This window comes from Haliotis cracherodii, unplaced genomic scaffold, assembly GCF_022045235.1.
Source record: "Haliotis cracherodii isolate W230 unplaced genomic scaffold, xgHalCrac1.p SCAF_12, whole genome shotgun sequence".
Taxonomy (NCBI): Eukaryota; Metazoa; Mollusca; class Gastropoda; order Lepetellida; family Haliotidae; genus Haliotis; species Haliotis cracherodii.
In genome coordinates this window covers 11,064,915-11,073,561 of record NW_027266267.1, presented here as the reverse complement: position 1 = coordinate 11,073,561, position 8,647 = coordinate 11,064,915, and the positions used below count along the sequence as shown (strand labels likewise).

At 39.7% G+C, this 8,647-nt stretch overlaps 1 pseudogene; it reads left to right on the top strand.

The window, feature by feature from the left end:
- Positions 1 to 564: 564 nt before the first annotated feature.
- On the top strand, positions 565 to 8,190 carry LOC139457000 (uncharacterized; annotated as a pseudogene).
- The last annotated feature ends 457 nt before the right edge of the window (positions 8,191 to 8,647 follow it).

Here is an 8,647-nt window from a genome sequence, read left to right as displayed (position 1 = left end):
GCTTACATAACCTGTGATTGCACAATTTCATTCAAACTGACGTTGATCAATAATGTGTAACCTCTCCCTAGATAATATTATAATTGACAACAAAACATCTTCTTGTTATACTTTATCAATCATGGAACTCGACCTGTACTTTCTTTCGCTGCCAAGTTTATTTGCATTTAATTTTACTTTAAATTTGAATCAGGTAGAAAATTTAATATTGTACATCCCAGGGTAATTGAATGATCAGAGGTAGACCCGGTGCCGCACGAGCGCATTTCTTGCACAATGTTCAATTTTCAGAACTTATATAAACTGAACGTCTGAAAAAAACGGCATCCACGGGTTAAAAACATCACAACGGAAGTCACTGATTCACAAAAAGCATATATCAAAATATAGCATGACATCACAACAAGAAACATGACGCCAATTACGTCGAATACGAATAACATACATAGCAGCCTATCGTTAGGGAAATGCTGTTATCAAGTGATATCACCCAACATTTCAAGAAATACAAATCTTAGCCATTTACTCAGGACAACGTTCATATTGTTTTCTTTATGTTTACAGATGAAGCATTCACTCATCCTGAAGGTCTTTCTCCTCCCGGAACTCATCATCTTCACATTTCTCCTGGCACAGAGTGGTAGGTGTCTGAAATACGTTAATGCTAATTATTATGTTCATCCCGTCATATTCGAGGTACTACGGCTTGGGCTAGATGATTTACAATTGAAGCAATGTTGGAGACAAACTATTTTAGAAACACCGTTCCTTCATTGCATAGTGTACTGTGATTGCGGAAATACACTGAATAGATAAGGTGTTGACGACGGGATGTCCAAGTATTAAACATGTTTGATATGGTAACAAAATGATGATGTATTTTCCTGTTTGTTTTCTCTTAGATACAGCTGTAATACACTGTCCTGACATAGCCTACTTGGGTACTTCTGCTCAAATTACCTGTTCTACGTCTGACGACTTCAATAATACCATTTACACCTGCCCATGCGGAGCTGCACCACAGTGTCCGGCGATGTCAAACTGCACCCATGTCAGGATATAATGCAAGCATCATCAACCAAACACAGACTGAAATCAAGATAATCAGTGTACAACCACAACATGCAGGGAACTGGTCATGTACTGATGGAGGAAATGTGGGAACAACGTTTTGTCATCTTGTTGTCGCAAGTAAGTAGACCTGTAATGAAGAATAAAGATAAATAGTAAGTGAATTAAAAGGAAAAATGATTTCCCAAAAAGATAAAATAGTTATGCATGTGTACATGAATCATTATCAAACTGATGATACCATTTGTTTGAGAAAAGGTGAGCATAGCCTGAACCACCATTGTATGAATGGAATGTAAAGAGTTAACTTTGTGTGATATCACCAATGCCTTTTATGTAGTGCTGCATTCAAGCAGATGGATACGTGACAAGCATTATCCATTAATTGGTTGTTGATTTGCGTCAATCTCACCAACTTTCTAGCTATATAACTCCTGCATGTACATAGTCGAGTGTGGATCAAACAAACCAGTGGTGGATATTATGAGCAAAGGGACTCAACATGCTAGTGGGAGAATACATATCACATGTCATCTGTGAACGCATCCAACACAGAGTGGGATAAATATTTCAAATCATCATCAATGACGGATCTTTTTAATAGAATCAATTCTCATTTAATTAGGCTTTTTTAAAATAAATTGAACTTATTGATAAATTTTGAATGGTGTACATAGCTATATTTTATGTTGGTAATGTATAATATGTAACTTAGATTGTTAGTGGCTATATCCTCAAAGGGGGTTGAAGTAGCGTAAAATTATTGTCCCCCATAAGAGGATATGTAAGACCACATCATTCCAAGTAGATTCATTCTTACATCGGTTTTAAACGTAGTATATTTGTTTATGTTAACTGTTGGCTTAATTGTATCCCATCACCAGCAGCTGAAGGGTTGGTGTAAATCCTGCTGGGGAGCCGTGCAGGTAGCAAAAGAAATGTAAGTCCCCACGGTCCCTAGTGCGGTGGCCTCACTTTGGCTGCTGGTGATCTATAGCCCTTTTTTATATTGTATTGTTGAATGTAAATGTATTCTTTCACTGTTCTGAACTAGTTTAAAAATCGAAACTGTGATACTCTAGTTATCTTACTGTCCATCGTTGACAGCTTTTTAATCAAATCAAAATATAATTATTATAACTGTTCCGTCACAATATGGCTGAAGTTTTGTGACGGTAAATTTCACTCACTCACTTCAACACAGAGTACTGTGAAATAATCTAAGCTATAAGAGACTAATTTTATTATCCATCTTTACACATAGTCTGAAATGCTTGCCGTAAAAGCCGACTATGCTTGCCGTAAAAGGCGACTGACGGGATCATGAGGTCAGGCTCGCTGAATTTGTTGAAGCATGTAATCGATCCCAATTGAGTGGATAATGGAGACGATGGAGCAACGTTTTGTCATCTTGTTGTCGCAAGTAGGTTGACGTTTTATTGAGTTTGAAACAAGAAAACCAGTGGTGGATATTATAAGCAGCCGTTCGATGACACAAATCAAACGTCATCTATGAAACATTCTCACAGATTAAGGGCAATTAATGAAAGCCACAAAAGACTGATTACCCAGTCTTCATTCATCTCTACATGTATCTTGATTTGCAATATATACTCATATCTCGTTCGGACCACCCTCGTGGTCAAAGGTAGAGCTTTCGTTCAGAGATCGGAAGTCCAGGGATCGAACCCCAGCCGCCTCATACCAATAGACATTCAGATATGGCACTTGTTGTTACCCTGTCTGGCGCTCGGCATTAAGGGGCTAAAACAAGGATCGGTCTGCTGTGCCTCGGTGTGCTGGCACTATATCTATATAAAATCGGCATTAGTCCGGACGAGTACAAGCACACACGCACACACGCACACACGTACGCACACACGTCGCACACAAACGCGCACGCATGCACACACACGTGACGGCACGTCTCTATACACGTGCAACACTTTTGAACGAGACATTCTCATGTAGTGACATTGTCGCCCTTACAAAAATTAGCAAATATTGTCGAAATTAACCAAAGCGTAAGAATGCGAAAATGCTAGGGCCCGAATATTTGTCAGTAATTCGCTGAGCAGTGCGAAAGTAAAAGTATGGTTGTGGTTACGAATTCCAGCACCATACACACGCATCACTTAAGAGGTTCTGCTCAACTAACACGCTATGAAATGACGGAATTATTGTTCAAGGCGGCGTTAAAAAACGGACGCGATCCCTCATTCAAATCGTGGAATTTCGAATGACCCTATCATCGCTTGTTCAAATCCTGATTCGTTCTGATTATGGTTCCTGGTTTGTCAGTACTATATAAACGTTAAGTCCAACACCTGCACCACATTCGGTGACCTGAATTGATATGCATTTAAATCCTTGTTCCCACACGTTATATAACTGCACTTAAAACATGTGGTTCTCGCATTGTCGCCCTTTGGTAAATGTCTAAAATATAATTTCAAGCGCGACAATGCGACGACGTGAGAACGGTAAAATGTCGCCTTGTTGCATTGTCTACCTGTGGTTAATTTTGACAGCTTGTGCTTGTTTTTGTAAAAGCGACAACGCCAAAATGCAAAGATGGGACAATGCCCCTTCTTGTGTCCCTTACATGAGCATGATCTTCACGACTATACCAGTTGTAATTTAGATGCTGTAACTTGATGATAACTTAACCTGATACATTTATGAACACAATGATAAACATGCAAACTGTTTTGTTCAAGAGATTCCGCTAATTGAGATATGTAAGTATACAGTTATGCACTATGTGATGTTTTAGAGATTCCCTCTGTCAACATAACCAGTGATGTGGATGCTGATTCAGTGAATCTGGGTGACAGAATATTACTCACAGTGGACATTCGAGACTACCACTGCTCTGACGCTTACAGCTTAACACTACAGATCGGGAGTGTCACCTGTACATCTGACACTGGGAGGAACGCTTCTGTCAAACACCTGAACAAAACTGTACCCATCAATGTGACACAAGCTGACTTCGGGAACGTTAAGCTTGTGTTTGTCTGTGGTAATCACCAGTGGAATATTACTCCTGAAGGTATAAACGAGCTACAGCAGAATAGTAAGTATCATTTATGTCTTGATCCAGCTGTACGTCATATGACTCAAATATAATTAAGGCAGGTAACTTGTATCGTTTGTCTGTGTGTGTGTGTGTGTATGTGTGTGTGTGTGTGAGAGAGAGAGAGAGAGAGACAGAGAGGGAGAGAGAGAGAGAGAGAGAGAGAGAGAGAGAGAGAGAGAGAGAGAGAGAGAGAGAGAGAGAGAGAGAGAGAGAATAAACAGTAAGTATCAGTCATGCCGTGATTCACATGTAAATGTGCAAATGTAACACATAATACCATTTACAGAGGTTCCTGTTACTTTATTTTGCTATGTATTCCCAGTTGAAGTCAAACGTGCTGTGTTTTACGGATTGCCTTGAAAACAGTGTATTCAAACTTGAAATGTTTACATGTGCGTAAAATAAGTACAATACTGACATACGACTCTTATCGTAAATCATGTTTCTTAACATCTGATTGTTTATTTGATACCAAGACACGTTTCCTGAATATTAATCGTAGTTTGAAATATGTGTATGGAGGTTGCAACTACGTATAATGTTAACATGAACTGAGCCACGTCAGCTGCTTGTCAAGCATATTCAACTGTCAAAGTTAACGCTTGACAGTTAGCATAAGTAAACACCACAACATCGTTTTCATAAGAAATCTCCTATTCATGATTCCGACAATATCACAAGAATGATGAACCAGCGGTTGGCGAAAAAGTGAGCGTATTCTGCCCAACCGGTGGCACCCATTACAAAGACGTGCAATAAAAGTCCAATCTCATTAAAATCTGATCTTAGTTCTCGCTATCGCTGAACAAAGATCTGAGGACATCCCATTAGGGTCACGTCAGAACGACCTTTCATACAACCAATCAGAGCGTCGTTTACCAGATCATGAAAGTGACAGTCTGAATGTGTATTTAATCATGCAACCACGAAATATTTAACACGGGGTATTCCGAACGACAGTAACGGGTTTTACTATTATATCCATACGCCATCTATAAGCCATTCCAGAACGTTCTTCTTGTCAGTTTTAATTTGTTTAATCGAGAATACATCAAAATATGTTTCGAAGCGTAGTCGCCAGTTTGAAACTAGCATCGTAAAGCTTGAGAAAGGTGCATTCTGATTGGCTAATGTCGATTTCTTGTCAGTCATTTCATTGGTCGATCAAAATTCGCGAAAGGTCGTTCTGACATGACCTGTATTGGGATGTCCTCAGATCTTTGTTTAGTGGTAGCAAAAACTAAGATCTGATTTTAATGAGATTAATAAAAGTCAAGCGTTCGCCTGAAAAAAAGTGAAAACAATTAGTAAAGTTAAAAAGTAACAATTGCCGAGACAAATTGTTTCTCTTTGCCTTTTGCGGCAATCCATCGTTTCGCCCGCTGGAGTAACTGCCCTTTATCAAAGGGAAGCTACTCTTATCCCAGCCTATATGCCATCACGCTTGTTAAGCTGGAGCCTGTCCTTCACATACGTGTGTGTGAGTGTGGCTGCTTTTCTAGCACGGACTAATGCCGATTTTATAGTGCTAGGCAACTTGAGATTCCATGCTGCAGTTTAACATCAATACGACACGCAGACGCAGTACACATACTCCGGGCTGACCAGTCCTTGTTTTGGTCCCTTGCTGCCAAGCGAGTTTTAGTTTTGATAAAAAAAAATTCGTTTTTATTTATTGATAAGATTTATGTGTCGGTATTGATATGATCATTTCATTTTGGATTTTTAGAAATTGATAGAATTCCTCTGGCTGTTCTGTTTATATGCATTTGGGTCGCTGATAATCTCTCAGAAACAGAGTACGCTTGGCCTTGTTAGTGCATCTTACCTAACTTTGACTTTATGAGTTTTGGAGACGTTTATATTTTTAATACGTTCTGGGGCATATGGTGTTTAATGTGCACTTTGTGGATTGATTTATGTTGGAGAGGCCGAACAGGAATTATCGACAAAAGTCAGCATAGATCGGGCATCAACAGAAATGTTTCCAATTGTGCCTACCAACATTTACATTTGGATAATCCCCGAAAAAGAAAATCACTGGATTCGACTGATGTGTACAGAAAGGCCATATGGTTGTAATGACAAAATTAAAGACGTTGGCTGTCTTTCAAACCCGCAAACTGCCAACGTCAATGTATTGAGTCTATTTCCCGCATCACAAAGACGACGACGGGACTTTTGTAACAAAGCGTGGTGACGATAGATCAGTGGAGCTTCAAATGTTGTATGGTTGACATGTGGGGGACATTTCTAAATTTGACGCATAAGTGACAAGAATGAAAGTCCCAAGCTGTTCCCTAATTTGTGTTGGTGACGTGTACCACCTGTGGGGCAGGATACGCGCACCTTTTCACGAACACATGGTGTCATCGCTATGTAAATGTGGTTTATAAACACATGCTCGTGGAATAATACAATCTACTCTTTCAATGTGAAAAGGGTTGTGTCGCTTTTATTATTTTTTTCTTTCTAGCATTTAGTTTATTTGATAAGAAAGCAGAATACTCCAAGATAAACGATTTTGTAGCATACACATAACAGTCCCATGTTCTATATCATTGAACAAAACCTACTCGGAAGATGTGTTTATAGAACATAAGCACCCGGGCACAGATCAAACACAACTTCTGTAATCATAATCTGGTTGATCTGTATCACTTAATGAGTCAGGGTACTTTACTCTGCTTACAGTTGGGATACGGTTTTTTAAGTATGTAAGACCAGGCAGTGAAACTGGTTACACTTCACTGACATATCAGTTGATTGAGACGTCCGACAGTTTGGAGTGAACCATTTTAAATTTGGAAAAAGGCCCCAAGCCGGAGAGGTTGACAAGCACGAATATGGAAACTGATCCCACTAGGCTAGTGTCCTGCCTAATTTATTCCGCAAACAAACACGGCTTCGCCCTTGTCATTCGGGAATCTGGAGAAACTTATGGGATAATTGCTATCATTATCAAAAGAACAGTCTAATATACTGAAAACCAGTGCCTAACTGTGACGTAGAAAAGGCATAGTACAAGCTTTGGCAGCTCTGGAGATATAAATTGAGGAACAATGTTGCGACGGGATCGGTTTCCATTTGTGTGCTTGTAGACCTCTGCGGCTTGGAACTTTTCCCCCAAATTAAATGTGTTGGATTTTGCAGACATTTGTTCAAATTGTTCCTTGTTTCGTTGTATCACTGTATGTACATCTGAATGCACTTCGTGACGTTATAATAGGACAGGGCGACTGTCACCGTCTAACTGTGGCCGTGACGGTCATAGACTGGGGTTAAAGTCGCTTCCCTTTGACATGCTGTTTTGCCTATATGTAGTTACGCCACTGTTTAAAAAACAGGCTTCAGTTGGAACTATATTGGCTACTGTCACTGTCCAACCGACACATCACTTAGCCACTGACGTAATACATATTAATGCTCACATTCAAGGAAAACATGCAATGTTTAAGTAATATTTGTGAGAGCTCGCCATTCCTAATACAGGATATTTACCGTGCCTAAACACACTCGCGTGATAACCTCTGTATACGTTTTTAGGGTGCATCAGCAATCAACGAAGCAGCATGCGGTGTTGACACTAAAACCAACTAACACTTATTTGCTGAAAACGGTTATTTTCAAGAGACAACTATTCTATTACAGGAACTTATGTACCATTCACTCTCTCCATAGGAGTTCCGACAACAGAAATTCCTCCAAAGGATTCTTCAACTCTTTTGGTAGTTGCAGCAGGAGTTACTTCGGCAGTTATCATCATCGTAATTACCATAATCGCCTGCTGTTGTTGCAGTTGTAGAAAAAAGGTAAATCCAGCTCAAACACGCCAATCAAGTCTTCCCTCTGCGTCAAATACGGTTTATTCCGAAGCGGGTATAAGTTTTCAGGACGTTAGTAAAAGTAACGGCATAAACGGCAGTTCAGAGAGCCGTGCCACCCACTGTTCGGTCGTGACACTAAAAGATACTGAAGATCTGCATGACAGCATGGGGAACGGGGGATCAATATACGACAGACTGAACATGACCTAGATAGACTGTCTACCTCTGCTAATAAAACCAAGCAGAACGTAACCGTACCACTGTATGGCGATACACAGAGCAGGATAGTTAGGGTCACACAAGAACTATGATTGATCAAAAGCAGCAAATTAAATCTAATTTTGAAGATAGATGTAAAATGTTCATAACCTACTGGTTTTGTTTTTACTTTGTAAGCTAATGCATGTATTTACCAAGAGAATATACCCTAGCAGTACAGAAGAGGGGTTAACATAAGTGTAGCAAGTACATGTACGTCAACGATTGCTGTTCATTCTCATTGAAATCTGCACAGTGCAACACTTTTGATTTGGTTTTCCTTTTTGTGGAAACAGGTAGTTCGTTAGCTCGGCACCTGGAGTCCAGATTGCAAGCAATCACGTTATAGCTCTTTCTTAGCTCAGTTGCAACCAAAAATGATTAAACAGCCCCTATCATTAATTCACTC